Source organism: Lynx canadensis, chromosome D3 (genome assembly GCF_007474595.2).
Source record: "Lynx canadensis isolate LIC74 chromosome D3, mLynCan4.pri.v2, whole genome shotgun sequence".
Classification (NCBI taxonomy): domain Eukaryota; kingdom Metazoa; phylum Chordata; class Mammalia; order Carnivora; family Felidae; genus Lynx; species Lynx canadensis.
The window spans coordinates 19,297,693-19,315,243 of record NC_044314.2 but is presented as its reverse complement, the minus strand read 5'-3'; positions in this window follow the sequence as shown (position 1 = coordinate 19,315,243).

Genomic DNA, 17,551 nt, shown 5'->3' with positions numbered 1-17,551 from the left:
GCTGAGGCACAGAGCTCAATGCGGGACTTGAACTCACAAGCCATGAGATCATGGCCTGAACCGAAGTCGGACACATAACCAACTGAGCCACGCAGGTGCCCTGCCAAGTACTAGATTCTTCTTGTCAAAGTCCTTCTTCGAGCACTGTCCTTCATGGCCAAATATGAACTCCTTAAGGAAAAGGTTTATAATTTTCCAGACACTCCTCAAATTACATCAATGTCCTTTTCAAGACAGTCTTGCAAAACGTGAATTTGGTGTACGTTGAAAATATATGTACCTAACTAAGGCCTTTAAATTGCCAGGGGACCTTCCAAGTGATAAACAGACAACAGTTTCTATTTGCAATTTCCCACTACATTAGCCCCAAACCCGAGTGTATCTTTTGCAGCCTTCAGTCTCGGGGTTGGTTTTAACTCTGGAAAATGTGTACCCTTGGTGATGTGTTTTCTCCTAAGTCAATCTCATTTTGTTCATAAAAAACTTTCTGTGCTGTGTAATGTCTTTCTATATTTCTTCTTAATATTCCCGCACATACTTTTGTTGCTTTCATTCTATTCTAGCCAAGGCACCCATTTAAACTCCTGCATGACCCACCCATGAGTAGCCCCATTCTGCAAGAAATCACTGCTCTTTCTCTTTTCTTTTTTCAACTTTAAGACTTTGCTTCAATGGTCATTAGGCTAAGTGACACGTATTTTAAACTCTGGTTCACCACCCTTATTGCCCTTGTTGTGAGTAAATCCTACACTTCTTGATTCACTTTTCCTCCCGAATCTTGCTTTGTTAGCCCTGGGGGTTTTAAAGGTGAAAATAATTTTTCACGCTTTTTCTACATCATCATTCAAACTACTTTTCTCTAATAAATAGGCCAAATAAGATTCATGGACAATAAAGACTCTAAGTGCCTTCATATTTCTTTGATATTTTCATTTTCAATTATACACTCATCTTCTCACACTTTCAAAGTAATCCTCTATGTTTGCCATAACTTTGTCAATTTTTAGTACGAAATAAAATAAAGCAAAAGGGGAAATGAATCAAATGAACTGAAATGATGCAGGATCATGCAATGAAAATCCGCATGGTAACAGAAACCACATGGGACTGAACAGAAGGACCTTCCCTCTTGTAAGTTCTGGCTGCCTCCTCCTCTCTTTCCCTAATAGTCATCTCTGCTGTGAGATACTTTACATTTCCATGGATCACACTAATATTTTCGCATCTCTGAAATTAAATTCTATCCCTTATGGAACAACTTATAAGAGGTTGACATTATGCAGAACAAGAAGGGTGTGTGTGTGTGTGTGTGTGTGTGTGTGTGTATCACCAAGAGGTTCTAACCTCTGTTTTGCACATTTTATTTAATTAACCAGTGTCAGTGGATTGATTTTTCTATAGCAACAGAACTCAGGGACCCTAATGCCTGTCCAGACCAACCAAAGAGAAAAAGGAGTAGCAAATGTTCAAGAAATCTAATCACCTATTATATTAATTCTCTATCGCTGAATAACAAATTACTCTAAAACGTAGCAGCCTCAAACGGAAAGCACTAATTATCTCAGTCTCTGTGGGTCAGCGATTCCGGCATGGTTGAGCAGGGTGTCTCTGGCTCAGTCTCTCACAAGGCTGAAGTCAAGGGGTTGGCTGGCTGTGGGGTCCCATCTCAAGGCTTGTCTGGGGAGAATTTGCTTCCAAGCAGTTGCTGGCAGGATAGAGTTCCTCAAACACTGTGCCACGGGGCCTTCTCCCTAGCAGCTCACAGTATGGTACTGGCTTTTCTCAAAGCAAGCTGGCAAGAGAGCAAGAAAGGGCATGCAAGATGGAAGCCACAGTTTCTTTATAATCAAATCTCAGAAGTGGCATCCCATCGTTTTTGCCATAGTCTATTGCTTAAAAACCATCATTTGATCCAGACTACACTACGGGAAAGGGTTGACTCCAGGATGTGAATCAAAAGGCAGAGTCATTGGTATCAGTTTCTTAGAGATGGCCTAACGCTTCTGCCCTACACCTATCTACCCAAACCCCCTCGTCTCAGATTCACCAGCACCATTCACATAACTTGCCGCTTTATTTACTCCTGTCCTAAAAGTGGGGTCATTTGGGAAAGTCTCAGCAACCATCATAGCTATCGATCTAATAATGCAAATTAATATAAAATATTTTTCAGAAAAGAGATGGTCTTTCATAAGAGCTAAATCTCTTAAAATACAGAATAAAGTGTGCTAAAAAGAAAATCCTTCTCTAGCCCATTCAAAGAAAGACAACTCACAAAAGTGACAAGTAAAAGATTAGATCAAGATAGATCAGCAATAGAGGAAAATGTAATTCAGTGTAATAGCAGTATCACAGAAGAAGAATTCAGAATAAAATATTAAATGGGACAAAGAAGATCACTTTATTTTTACACAGTTTGCAACATAAAATAAAGATATAATAGCACTGAATTATATGCACCAAATCCAACAGTATCAAAATACATAAAGCAAAACTAATTGAATTAAAAGTAGGAATTGACAGACATACATGATGTTTCCTTCACTTCCTGACAGATGAGAGTAAAGAGTACTTACGGATGTAGAGAATTTGAAAAGTAAATCTAGAAGTAGATGGATTTAATAGGTATACAATACACTCAACTTAGAACCCCACGGTTAGAACAGAGAACATACCTTCTATGTCAGCGCCCATGAATTATTTACCAAAAAAGTGATCATATATTTGTCAACGATGAAAATAAATTTCCTGAAGCAAAATCGAAAAGAACACATTCTTTGACTGCAATGCAATAAAAGTATTAAAAGATACATTTAAAAAGCAACGTTTCCCTTTTCAGCCTTGAAATGAAATAAACAAATAAATACGATGAAACACTGCCCACACAGCCAGAGTGCAGCAGCACACAATGTTCCCATCACTCGGATCTTCTCAGTCCCCAGGGCAGTTGGGCTGGGTGTGGGACCAGCGGAGTCCTTGAAGTTCAAAGTCATTGGCCTTTAACAGCCTCACCCTATTTTCCCAAAGTGCTATACAAAACGTGTTTTCTATATGTATCATGAGGTGCAAGATAAATTGAACTTACAGTCTATTCATAGATTACTGATTACAAGACTACAGTCCCCAATTTTAAGCACAATAGGGGGAAAAAGTAATAAAGATAAAAATAGAAGTTGAGAAACTGGTTTTCTTAAATAAAACTGATACATGAAAGGCTAAAAAGGAAGTTCTTTTGAGTCAGACAGACTGGGTTCAACAGCTGCGTAATAGATACTATGGTCCCTGAGGTCAGGAACTACTTAAACTCTCAAAGCTTCTGTGTTCTTATCGGCACTGTGAGGAAAACCAAAAGGTTGTTGGGGGGATTAAATGAGATAACATACATAGAGTTCTTATGAAATCTCTAACATCAGATAAATACTCAAAATATGTCTGCTATTATTAACCAAGTGCGGGCTTTGTGAAAAGATCAATAAAATAAACCAACCTCTGTTTAGTTCAAGAATAAAAGAGGGGGAAAATATTAATTACAAGAAAGCATATGTAGCCACAGATATGATTGTTTTTAAAATTATAAGAGAACTATATGTTACTCTCTTCTACCACATCGAAAATCTCAATGAAACAGATTATTTCCTAAGAAAATATAAATTCCAAAATCTTACTCAAGAACAGTTACAAAACCTGAATACAGCAAAACTACTAAGAAATTGAAAACAATTTTAAAACATGATCTCCACAAAAAGCCCCTAATGTTGTGTAAGGGCTTTTATATCATTTTTTTCAAGCATAAAAAAATGAAAATATATCGATTCATGTACAAAATGAAGACAATCTTTTACCAAAACCTGCCAAAGCACAAGAAAAAAGAAAAAAAAAACTGTTACCAACCACACTTATTAGATACAAAAGTACTAAATAAAACATTAAAAAATAAAACTCCGATGTGTAACACAAGGTTATGCATCATGATCAAGGAGGCCCGATTCCAGGAATACAATGATGGTTCAAGTTGGAAATGGATTGTTATTTGTAAGTTACCATTTCAATAGGACAAAGGAGACAACCCATATAACCATCTTGATAAAGGGTGAAGGTAGAGTGATAAAATTCACTATTAATTTCTAATAAAAAAAACTATTAATAAAATAGACGAGAATAGAGTTTTCCTTAATGTTATTTGCAGAAGTATCTATCCCTGACTAACTCTTCTAATAAAATCGGGAATAATACAGGGGTGCCTGGGTGGCTCAGTCGGTTAGGCCTCTTCTAATAAAATCGGGAATAATACAGGGGTGCCTGGGTGGCTCAGTCGGTTAGGCCTGCGACTTTGGCTCAGGTCATGATCTCGTGGTTCGTGACCTTGAGGGGGCATTGGGCTCTGTGCTGACAGCTCAGAGCATGGAGCCTGCTTCAGAGTCTGTGTCTCCCTCTTTTTCTGCCCCTCCCCTGCTCTCTCTCTCTCTCTCTCTCTCTCTCTCAAAAAATAAATAAACATTTAAAAAATCAGGAATAATACAAGGATTTCCACTATCACCGCTTCTATGTAAGATTCTCCTGCAATTCTAGTTAATGCAATTAAACGTGAAAATAAAAGATTGTAAAGGTGGAAGAAAAACAGCTAGGAATTATAGATGTTATGGTTGCTTACCTATGAAAGACATTGGAAAAAGAAGATTTATCTGAAAAAGTATTAGAACTGACATCCAGGTTGGTATTCAACTGCTATGCCATACAAAGTCTATGCAAACCATTCACACCCAGTATCTGTGTTGATTGGTTGATTCTCAGGCTACACCACTGACACAGTATTTTGAGTTATAGCTTCTACTAAAATGTATCATGTAGAAGGCTACCAATAAATCAATAGGTAAATCAGGTTTCCCACTAACCAATTATGATCAGTTCAAAAATATAATGGTAATACTATCCTATTCACAATAGTAACCAAAGATATAAAACATATAGAAATAAACTGGACAGGGGCGCCTTGGTGGCTCAGTCAGTTAAGCATTCCACTCTTGATTTCTGCTCCGGTCATGAGCTCAAGGTTCGTGGGTTCGAGCCCTGTGTCAGGCTCTGCACTGGTGGTGCTGGGCCGGCTTGAGATTCTCTCTCTCCTTCTCTCTCTGCCCCTCCCCTGCTCACATGCTCTCTCTCTCTAAACAAATAAATAAATAAACTTAAAATAAAAAAACAATAAACTGGACTAAAACAATATGCAAGACCTTTTTTAATAAAAACAATTAAACTTTACTCAGGGTCACATAGAATCTTACTTCATAATAAATATGGAAAAGCTGGGTGCTAATACCCAAAGTTTGCAAACAAGACAAGAATGTCCACATTTACCACTCTATTCAACGTTGTGCTGGAGGTGTTAACTAGAGAAATTACCCACAAAAAAGTATAAAATCCACCATACTGTAAAAGAAGAAATAGAAAGAAAAATACTTGAACTATTGAATACAGAGAAGTTGTATTCTTACTACAGGAATATTGTACAGAGTCTCTGTGAATTAACCTATAAACGTAACTCAATCCTTCAGAAAGTCCAATGGAATTTCCTTTTTGGAGTTTGATAAAATTCTGGTAGAATAAACATGTAAAAGTGTTTTGAAAAAGAGAGTGATGAACTGAGATTTTCCTTAGCAGATAGCCAAATGTGTCATAAAACCACAATGCTTAGAATAATTTGACATTGGTGCCAACATTTGCATATCAGGTGAGATCGAGTAGAAAATCCCCAAGCAGCCCTATGTATATTTAAGAATTTAGTGTATGATAATGATGGCATTTTAAATCTGCAGAGAAAAGATAAATTATTCAATTAATAGCTGCAGAGAACATGTTGACTAGTTTTCCGAATCTTGAAGTTACAAAGAGCTTTCTATACATGACTTTGCAAGATGAAACCGTATGAGAAAGTAAGGCTATTTGACCCCCCCCCCAAAATTCTACTGACAAAAATTAAAGAAACAAAGAATATGCTGGGAAAGAGGTTTTCTTTTAAAGCCAATACTTTCTTGTTCATCAGTCTATCCCTAGATCCTGCAACAGTGCCTGACACATAGTAGGCACTTGAATAAAGGCTATATAAAGATGTCTTGCAAATCACTAAGGAAAAAAATGAGCACTTCAGTTTTAAAAATTAGCAAAAGACATGACTCATAAAGAAGAAATATAAGAAGTCAGTAAAAATGCTTGAAAGCTATCAATCTCACTAGTAATAAGATAAATGCAAATTAAAATAACAGTTTGCCATTTTTCACCTATTCCTCTGTTTCTTACTGCCCTGAATTGGCCAAAATGTGGGTACTCATCAACTGCTGAGATAGATTAATAAATTCTCTCTCATTAAAATGTGTGCAGTATAATTCAAAGCCTATAAACCTGCAGACTTTCTGACCTAGTGATTCCTCTCTTAGGATATTTTCTCTATAGAAATTATTAAACAAACGTGCAATGATGTAGATACAAAATTACTCACCAAGCATCGTTTACAAGAGTGAACAATCGGAAACAAATGTTCAAACACAGGGAATTGGTTTCATAAATTTTGGTATACTTTTTCGATGGAATATCACCCAATAAGGATATGCAATTATGCAGATATGTATTAATTAATACCAAAAGATGTTCCGGATATACTGCTAGTTCAGAAAAGGCAATTTCAAAGCAGCATATATAATAATCACATCTTCATATGCACAGCAAAACCAAGAAGCAAAATATCAAAACTATGGGACTGGTTTCTACCACAGTAATTCTACTTTTTCTTCTTGGTCTTCCATATGGTCTAATTATTTTCAATAAATGTGTTACTTCTATAATAAAAGTGATAATTTTTAAAAACAATAGAAAAGTAGTAATTAGTATTTCTTTTAATGGTTCTACCTCCTGAGTTTACTGTTTTACTTTGAATGGCTTCTTTTCACAGGGCCTTTATAACCTACTGATATTTTCCAGAGCTTAACATTTGGTTATTATTAAACGGAATCCCTAAATTATTCTCCAGCCTCTACCACCAGGTTCATCTTTCATTTCCTACCCACTTCATCCCATCACTCTGTTTTATTTTATAAACTTTCTTTATACCCTTCTCTGCGAAATCATTTCAGTGACGTATTTGCCTACTTGTTTGTTTTTATTGTTTCTCCACCAGAACGTAGTCTTCACAAGGACATGGACTTGAACTGTTTATGTTCAGAGCTATTTCCAGTACCCAGGGCAGTGACTGGCATATGGGAGATGCTTAATAAATGCACAGTGAGTGAATAAATGAATGAATAAGTTTTATTTATTTACTTATGAGAGAAAAAGAGAGCGCGAGGGGCGAGGGAGAGGGAGAGAGAAAATCTTTATCTTCTTGTCTTTTTTTTTTCAAAAAAAATATAAGCTCATTTTTTTTTAATTTAAATTCAAGTTAGTTAACATACAGTGTCGTATCGGTTTCAGGAGTAGAATTCAGTGATTCATCACTTACATACAGCACCCAGTGCTCATCCCAGCAAGGGTCCTTCTTAATGCCCATCACCCCCCTCGCCCATCCCCCCACCCACCCTCCAGCAACCCTCAGTTTGTTCTCTATATTCAAGAGTCTTTTATGGTTTCCCCCCTCCTTTGTTTTTATCTTATTTTATTTTTTTCTTTCCTTACCCTATGTTCATCTGTTTTGTTTCTTAAATTCCACATGAGTGAAATTATATGATATTTGCCTTTCTCTGGCTGACTTATTTCACTTAGCATAATAAATACACTCCAGTTCCATCCATGTTGTTGCAAATGGCAAGATTTCATTCTTTTTGATGGCTGAGTAATATTCTATTATATAGACATACCACCTCTTCTTTTTTAAACTTTTTTTTTTAAGAGAAAGAGAATGTGAGGGGAGGGAGGGACAGAGAGAGCGGAAGAGAGAGAGAATCCCAAGTATCTCCACACTGTCAGCACAGAGCCCAACATGGGGCTCAAACTCACCAACTGTGAGATAATGACCTGAGCCAAAACAGGAGTTGGACGCTCAATCAGCAGCCACCCAGGCACCCCCATACCACATCTTCTTTACCCATTCATCAGTCAATGGACATTTGGGTTCTTTCCATAGTTTGGCTATTGTTGATAGTACTGCTATAGACATTGAGGTGCAAGTGCCCCTTTGGCTTTTTTGTATCCTTTGGATAAATATCTAGTATAATTGCTGGGTTGTAGAATAGTCCCAGTTTTAACTTTGTGAGGAACCTCCATAATTTTTTCCAGAGTCGTCACACCAGTTTGTATCCCCACCAACAGTGAAAAGTGTTCCCCCTTCTCTGCATCCTTGTCAACATCTGTTGTTTCCTGAGTTGTTAATTTTAGCCATTCTGGCAGGTTTGAGGTGTTATCTCATTGTGGTTTTGATTTGTATTTCCCTGATGGTGAGTGATGTTGAGAATATTTTCATGTGTCTGTTAGCCATCTAGATGTCTTCTTTGGAAAGTGTCTGTTCATGTCTTCTGCCCATTTCTTCACTGGATTATTTGTTTTTTGGGTGTTGAGTTTGATAACTTCTTTATAGATGCAAAAATTCTCAACAAGACAGTAGCAAATCAAATCCAACAATACATTGAAAGAATTATTCACTATGATCAAGTGGGATTTATTCCTGGGCTGCAGAAGTGGTTCAGTATTCACAAATAAATCAACGTGATACATCACTTTGATAAAAGAAAGGATAAGAACCACATGATCCAAATGCAGAAAAAGCATTTGACAAAATACAGCATCCTTTCTTGATAAAAACCCTCAAGAAAGTAGGGATAGAAGGAACATACCTCAACATCATAAAGGCTATATACAAAAGACCCACAGCTAATATCATCCTCAGTGGGAAAAACTGAGAGGGAGAGATTGAATCTTAAGTAGGTTCCATGCTCAGCACAGAGCCTGATGCGGGGCTCCATCTAACGACCATGAGATCATAACCTGAGCTGAAATAACGAGTAGGATGTTTAAGCAACTGAGCCACCCAGTTGTCCCTGAATGAGTCTGTTTTAGAAGAGATGGTTTACTTTGTATGATTAGGCAAAAGATTAATTGCACCTTGAGAAAGTTTTGGAATCAAACTGGATAGTTTTCTCTGTTTAACAGTAAGGCTGACCTACCAAGCACTGGTGTATGTAGACATCACTCAAGTCTAGAAGTCAGTAGAGCTAGCCTACAGTCCTGGTCTCACCACAAACAGGCTTCCTAAACAAGTCAGTTTTGTTGTCCTTGCTACACAAGACTGGCCCTAATCAAAAGCTAGAAAAGGGCAAGAGACTAAAACTGCTACTCTTACTCCCCACCCCAATGCTGTCTTTCCTCTTAAGAGGGTTCAGACTCTCTTTTGTGTGTCCTCCTCCTTTCCTTCTCCACTCTCCCTGATGGATGCTTGGGCTGCTGAAGCCTCCATAGGGTACACGCTGCCCACCTCCAGGGGACATAGGCCCATATCCTTGAACTCATGACCTTCCTCACTTCCTCACTTGCCTCTCATGGAAACCCACTTTCAGGGAAGTATCCAAAATTCTCATACAGATTGCCCTACTCTACCTGCTTACTCATAAAATCAGAACAATCTCATTGTCTGCAAAACAGGAACCCTTGGGCAGAATCATTGTCACTTTCTGATTTCTAAAACTCAGATGACAAAGCTATGCTAATTACAAGGCACATTTACCAGTCACCTTTGTGTGATCCAAGAATAAAGTTGTTTAAAAATCACAATACTTTCTAATACATAATAATTTAATTAATAATAGATATTATCACTACATAGACATCCAAGTCTTTAAATGCCATCAGCCCTGTGGAAGGTACAAAAATTGGATCCACTCCTAGCTCGGTGGGCTCAAGCTCTAAATTGTAAATGTGAGATATTATTATCTGAACCCCCCAGGACTGCCTTGGCACTGGGAGGAATTGTACTGCAATCTTCTATTTAATCCTCCCCTATTTTTTTCCAGATATTTATAACACAGCTGTGGAAAGGTGCTCCTGGCAGGAAGTTGGCATGCAATTTCTCAGGCTGGGAGCAAATATCTGAATCAAATAGGAAAAAAAATCCAAGTGGATGAATTTGTTCAAGTTTTAGACCTGGAAAAAAATCACAGAAGAGTTGAAGCTCTGGTCTGAAAAGCACCAAGTGATGTCAGGGAATAGGTAATTACCTGAATAACCCAAGTTCCAAACCCCTTTTTCTTCAATTTTCCAACTAATACAGGCCAAAGATGATTTCCTCTTATGCATAAATTGGTGATCATTCCATCTGAAGACACTGCATACAAGACTCTATTATAGAGCATAGATAAACTTGACTTTCCAGAATTAGATTTTAGAAACCTTTGATATGTAAGTAAAACATCTTAATTTGTAATAGACCGGCCCTTTTCTTTCTTTTTGGGGGAGTCTTGGGATGGGAATGGAATTATATACTCTATGGTTTTCATAATTTAAAAATGTATTTCAAGGATGTAATTAAAAGAACTTAGGAAAGATATTGAAAGTACTTATGGGTCATGTGAGACTACTTGAGCTGGAGGGAACATAAATGACTTAAGGCTGGAAGATGTAACCATTCACTGGGCTCTGAGGACACCAATCCTCTTTGTTCTACAAGTGAAATCAGATACTAGGCTCTACTTTGCAGGAAATGGCAGTTACTGAAACATCTTGAAAGGGAAAGCAGTCTTTGGAAAGTGCAAAGATTGCAAATCAGCCTCTGGCAGGCTGGTGAACTGCTACATCCTTCACTCAGGCCAGGTATCCAGACAGCGGCCACATCCACTCAGCAGTATTGTGCAGCACCCCACAGTTACCAAGGCATTTAGTAGACACCATCGCATCTGATCTTCATATTTTTCTTTTGACAGGGACAGGCAGAAGCTAGCTTCTCTGAAGCATAAAAGCAGACTAGCAACTGGCCTATGGATATCTTCAAATAAACCAAATCAGTCACAAACATGGGCCTACGTAAAGGTCGAGGTTGGAAGATTTCAGAATTTTAAGATCCTTATGTTGTGTAAATATCGTGTATACACACTTCTACAGCCTCCACTGTACCTACAGTAGAATTTTGTAGAATAGGTAATTAATTGCTACTTTGCTACTAATAACTTATAATTTTCCCCACAATTTCTAAGTGTATCATATGCATTACCTTATTTTATTCTCATAATAACTCTAGAAGACATTCAAATACCCATCAAATGAATGGCCTGACAAATCAATTAAATAGCACTTGGTGATCCTACTTCCTCTCATCATAACCATGGCACCAAGACCTTCACTGACTGTTACTGGAAGTATCTGGATGCTAGGAAAAGAAGGGAATCATGGAAGCTGGGTAAGAGGTAGCAGGTCACCTGATCAGAAGCTTGTATTTCTTGTCCCCAGCTCCAGGAAACTGAATTCTACATTTCTTCAAGTAGTAAAAACAATGTTCTAGAGCCAAAAGAGGACCTAATTATTAGCCTAGGCTAGACATTCTTGACCCACTCAGGATGCAATTTTGCTGGTGGAATTTTTCATTGGAAAACTTCAGTGAAGGTCTACTAAGTGTTATAATGTCTGATACAATCTAGCCCCATAGAAGTAAAATATCCTCAGGATCATCATCTTACTAACAGATACAATTCAGTGAGTACCAAGATTCTAGAGTGAATTCTAGAGTGAGTACCAGGTATCTAGATTCTTACATAACATCTCATCACCATAACCAGGAGATTGGAATTATTGTTCCTCTCTGACAATTGGGTCTAAGAGAGATGTAACAATTCACTAACTTCAACTTCTCAAAGCTAGTGAGTGGCGATGCCTCTCTGAACCAAGCTCAGGGTGACACAAAGGCCTGTGTTCTTTTCACTATTCTGTACTTCTTTGTGTTCCCAACCCCCTGTTCTTGAGGAAATTATGCTTCAGAGGAGGAGAAAAGATTCACAAAAAGATAGCCAAAAGTGTAGGCCAGTCCAAGTTCTGAGTGGGTAGTACAGTTCAAAATGCTGTTGTGTGTAGAAGACAGTAATAGCAGTGGTCAGGAGAGGTCCCAGAGGGGACTTGGGGTGGGCTAGGATTTTAGTGGGCTGCAGGTGAACAGACTAAAGACTCCCAATGTTCCACCAGAAAATTCTCCTCTTCTTTCTTTGAAGAGGTTTAGCTGGGTCTTGGTTGACCAGCTGAAGATTATATTTCCCAGACTCCCTTACCACTAAGGCCAACATGGGCCTTTTATAATCATGTTAATGAGAACAACAACCTAAAGGCAACAGAACACAAGATTAGAAGGACCTGGGTTCTTGGACCTCATGGAGGTCCCATCATGGAAGATCCACCATGGATCTTCCCACCATAATATGACAGAAAGAACCTCTAAACTGTCTTGAGGCTATATCTTGTGATCTCTTTTTAGCAGTAGTTTAGCTTATTCTCTAACTATGTAATGAGCCAAAGCGTAGAGGTGTATTGTGAAAGGGTGATTAAATAAGCTGAAATTGTGAGTTAGGGAAGATAGAGTAGAAAAACACCTAGCTTGAAAAGTCAGTTGTGGTTCCACTGTGGAGTACTTAGTTCACCATTTATCTGTCCAATTCCATTAGTGGAGTACCTGTGATGTTCTTGGTACTGTGCTGCACACTGGGGATGCAAATACAAAAGACCTCGCCACTGTCCACAAGAATCTCAGCATGTAGAGAGGACTGTAAGGAGAAAACAACCACTTAGCACTGAAATAAGTCCCATGACAGGCTGTCCAGGGACTTTGGGAGCAGAGGCAGAGGAGGCCACCCAATAAACCTGCACATGTCTGAGAGGACCTTGGCAGAGACACATGAACTGAATCTTAAAGGATGAGTAGATGTTGGCCAGGTAAAGGCAAATTGGCCAGGGATGGTGGGGTCCAAAGAAAATGTATAGGGGAGGGGCGCCTAGGTGGCTCAGTCAGTTAAGCATCCCACTTCGGCTCAGGTCATTATCTCACAGTCCGTGAGTTCGAGCCCCGCGTCGGGCTCTGTGCTGACCTCTCAGAGCCTGGAGCCTGTTTCAGATTCTGTGTCTCCCTCTCTCTCTGACCCTCCCCCGTTCATGCTCTGTCTCTCTCTGTCTCAAAAATAAATAAATGTTAAAAAAAAAAAGAAAGAAAATGTATAGGGGAGAGGTTAGTAATAATGATGGAGAAATGGTGTGGGGGTGGGGCAAAGCATGCATTTGTTCATTTATTTATTTACATAAAATAAATTTATAGAGCATCTATTTATTGTGTGGGTATCATCATATTGCTTATAATAGAGCCTGGTATATAGTAAGAGCTATATATATGAGCTATTATTACCTAAAGATGAAATAGTTATGTGTTACACTGTGAATATAGTTATAAGCAAGAAAGGCACTGCCCCGTCATCTCAAAATATAACCTAGTAGATAAGAACACTAAGACTCCATCATAACTAATAAGGAATTATATGAAGGTATTAGTCAGTATAATTTATGTTAGCTGATGTAAGCAACAATCTACAAATTTCAGTGGCTTGCCATCCCAAATGCTTATTTCTTACTCATACCTGCAGATTGGGCAGGGCAACTCTCCTTCCCAAGGAGGGCTCGGGATTCAAAGTCCTTCCTTCTTCTGGCTCCTTCTACTTCCAGGAATTTCCCAAAACGTTTTTCTAAACTCTTTTCATCCAGCTAGATAGTGAGAGGATAGGAACAGCCTGGAAGATAGTACACCCGATACTTAGCCACTCCTAGATGTGATAAACATCACCTGAGTTCTTATTTCATTGGTAGAAATGAGCCATATCATTCCATCTACATGCATGTTCTTGAGTAGAGAGCCACTTATCAACTGAAACTGTATTTAAGAGAAGGGGAACACCATTTGTAAGTCAGATGTCTGGCTCTGTCACAGGGAGGTAGGAGAATGGGTAGGTAATGGGAGCCTATCCAACTTTACAGATCAGGTGAGGCTTCCCTGAGCAAGTAATATTTCAGCTGACACTGGTAAGCCATGATGAATAATTTTAAGTATATCCGGAAACAGTGCACGAAAATTTTAATCAGGGAAGCAACATTATTTGTTTTAAATGTCAAAAAGGTCACTTTGACTACAGAAACTGTAGACTATATACAGAAATTGTACACTATAGAAATTGGACTCATGGAGAACAGGACTCTTGGAAGAGGATGCCATGACCCAGATAAGAAATACGAAGATCTAAACTAACAATGTGATAATGGGGTTGAAGCGGAGAGAGAGTACTCAAGCCAACTAGACCTGGTAATGGATTGGATAGAGAAAGGGAAGGAAAGGAGCAATGATGGTGGGCAGGGATCAGGGATCTGTTTTGAGTAACTTCAATTAAAAGAAATGAAAGACGATGGTGATAGTGGGGATGAGAATGTTGATTTTTGTTTTGAATGGGTTGAATTTGAAGGACTTACCAGGCATACTGTTGAATAAAAAACATTCAAGTCTGAAATCTCAGTCTGAGATCTGGGATGGAAATCATCAGTTTTCATCAGTCTGACTTGAAAGTCATCCGCTGAAATGAAAGTCAAATGGAAGCCGTGGAAATGCCTGCGACCACCCAGGCTACAGTGTTTGGACTTTATCTTATAGCGAGAGAACCCTTCCCATCTGCTTTCTAGGTTTCTCCCACCTGGAAAACTTCACTGCTCTTTGCAATTTCACAGGCATACTGTGTTCCTTCCCCAACTCTCTCCTTCCTCAGCTACATTCTGGGTGATTGCCACCATGCCTTAAACAAGCTCTATTCTTACTCAGAGATTTATTCCTCCTTGTCTTCTCCTTTTTATTGCATGATACATAAGTTCTATTGCCTTTACAGATTGCCAGTGGATGCTGTGCAGTTTTCCACTAGAGAAGTACCCCACCCAAGCTCACATTTTTATGCTAGAGTTGACAGAGACAGTTTTGAACAGCTGCTCCTGCCATTCTGCCCCAGGTTCAGAAAGAATAGCACTTCCTCGACCAAGCAAAAATGAAGAGTGCCATTTCCCTGGCCCTGTGTGCTCTGTCTCCCACACCCACATTTGCATTAGTTCTCAGCTTGTTTCCACTCGGCCAGTTTTGTTTGCATGTCTGGCACTAGGGGTGGCTCCCAGCACATTTTGCAGCCCTCTTCTTTCACCCATGAGGAAGGTGGACCACTCTGGCCCCAGTGTACTGCTGAACGCCAACTGGCAGGTGGCCGGGGCCAAGGGAGGGCGATGACACTGCAGGGCACTCCCAGCAGGCAGGGAATGGGGGCACCAGATTGGCACCCACAGTTGCATCTTAAAACTGTCAACAACAGCCAGAATCTTGGATGCTGAACCCTCCTGTCATTCTCTACACTCTTGGAATCTTCTCAGAGTGGCTTGAATACTAATGTAAAGGGAACTTCTGAGAAGCCACCTTCAGTATAAGAATCAGAGAGCTGAAATAGTATCTCATCCTCTTTTTAAACTTGTGGAACATACAGATGCAGAAGGCCCTTTCTCCAGCTCTAGCTCCCATTCTCAGAAACTCACCCTCTCCTTTCTTGAGAGACAAAGATTTCTCCCCTCCTCACACCCACTACTGCATGACGTCCACCCCTCTCTGGGTTTTTTTCTCTCTAGATCATAATCCATTTAAACAAATTTCCCCACATACTACAGGCAACTTTGTGACCAAATGGCAACAGCTCCTTTGCTTTAGGCTGCATTAATGAAAGTATAACATCTGAAGAAGATTCTCATTCTTCTCAAGTGGACGCCAGTCAAACCACAGGTGGAATATCACACTCAGCTCTGGCATCACTTTTATTTTTTATTTTTCAGCATTTGTTCATTTCTTTCTTTCTTTATTTTTAAATATAATTTATTGTCAAATTGGCTAACATACAGTGTGTAAATTGTGCTCTTAGTTTTGGAGGCAGATTCCCGTGGTTCATCCCTTACATACAACACCCAGTGCTCACCCCAATAAGTGGCACCACTTTTAAATAGCAATACACAAACGGGAGTAAATTTAGAGATAGTGACTCAAAAGTATTTGAGTATTTCAGAAAGGCCTGGGGATGAATAACCTGTAGAACTACAAAGGTGAAGGAAGCCAGCCTTCAAACCTCTGAACAAGGTATTTCCTGTTAGCCTTAGATCTCTACCCTTTTCTACCTTGCTCTGTGCTTTGAGAGGCTGGCTTTTGAGGACTGCATCAATGATCTCCCTTGCCTACTGGCAATGGGAGGTTAGCAATTAAGAGGTTCCAGGAGACAGTAAAGGGTGGGAAGAGAGTAAGGTCAGTGTTTATTGCCCCAGTTCTCCTCCTGTCAAGCACTGAAAGTTGGATGCCTCCCTCTACTATAGGTTACAATTTTTAGAAGACTCTCTCCTTATAGCTACTCTCTCTGGGTCCCCATAGCTGCTTTTCCCTTCATATCTAGGGGTCGTAATGGCTCCATGCTATTACTAGCCTCAGGGTACTGCAGTATCCCTCCTTGGCTTCCCAAAAACTTTCCCACATCTTTATAAATGTTTTCTTGATTACTCTCTCCTCAAATACCCAGTTTGAATGTTCCCTCTATTTCCTTCCAGGACCCTGCCTGATAAGAGACTCTTACAACACTATGGTGGAAGGTTTTTGCTAACTTAATATAGCAAATATTGACTGAGTGCTTAGTATGTGTCAGGTTCCATTCTTTGTGCCGGGTTTTAGCAGTGAAAAAGATAGAAAAATTTCTGTTTTCATAGAGATTACATTCCAATGGGGGGGACATAAATAAATTTGGAAATAAAGAAACAAACTATATGCTAGCAGGTGATAACTGCTATGAAAAAATATATAAATGAGGCAAAGGATATAGGGAGTGGCAGAGTTGAGAGGCATGCAATGCAATGCAATTTTATATACAGTGGCCAAAGATGGCCTCAATGAGAAGAGACTTGGATAAGAATGCAGTGAGGACACAAACAAGTATAGTACGTGGAATGTTGCCCTAAGAGAATCTACGCCCAGGTTAATAAGACAAAATGAACACACAGGAAATTACATGTGCCACAAGACAACAATGGAAAAGATGTCAAAATATGCAGTAGATGATTAAATGCCAGCCGAGAATATGATAGTAAGTTCTGCCATTGTCATAGGATGGGTTCTTTGTGAAACAGACTGAAATGAGTCTGGGAGTTTCATGTATGGGTAGAAGGAAGAAGAGGAAGGAATCAGGATTGGGTATAAGAAGTCAAACTGCACTATAGGTCTGGCTGCCTCAGCTAACCATTCAGAGCACCCCAGAGTTAAATGGCCCATCACAGTGGTCTTGTGTTGGGCTGAAGCGGCAGAGACCTTTGTGCCCTCACCTTGGTCAGTCACTGGATGTGAGCCATCTGGAAGGGGATGGCCGAGGGCTAGTGAGTTCTCTGAATCTAAGATATCCCTGCAGGAGCTGAGAGCTGAAAACTGTTGACAATACTGTGAGTAGTTGCAACAAGTCCTTCAAAGAGGGATCAGGATGGCATATCTCCATCTCCACTACACCTATGTACCAAAAAT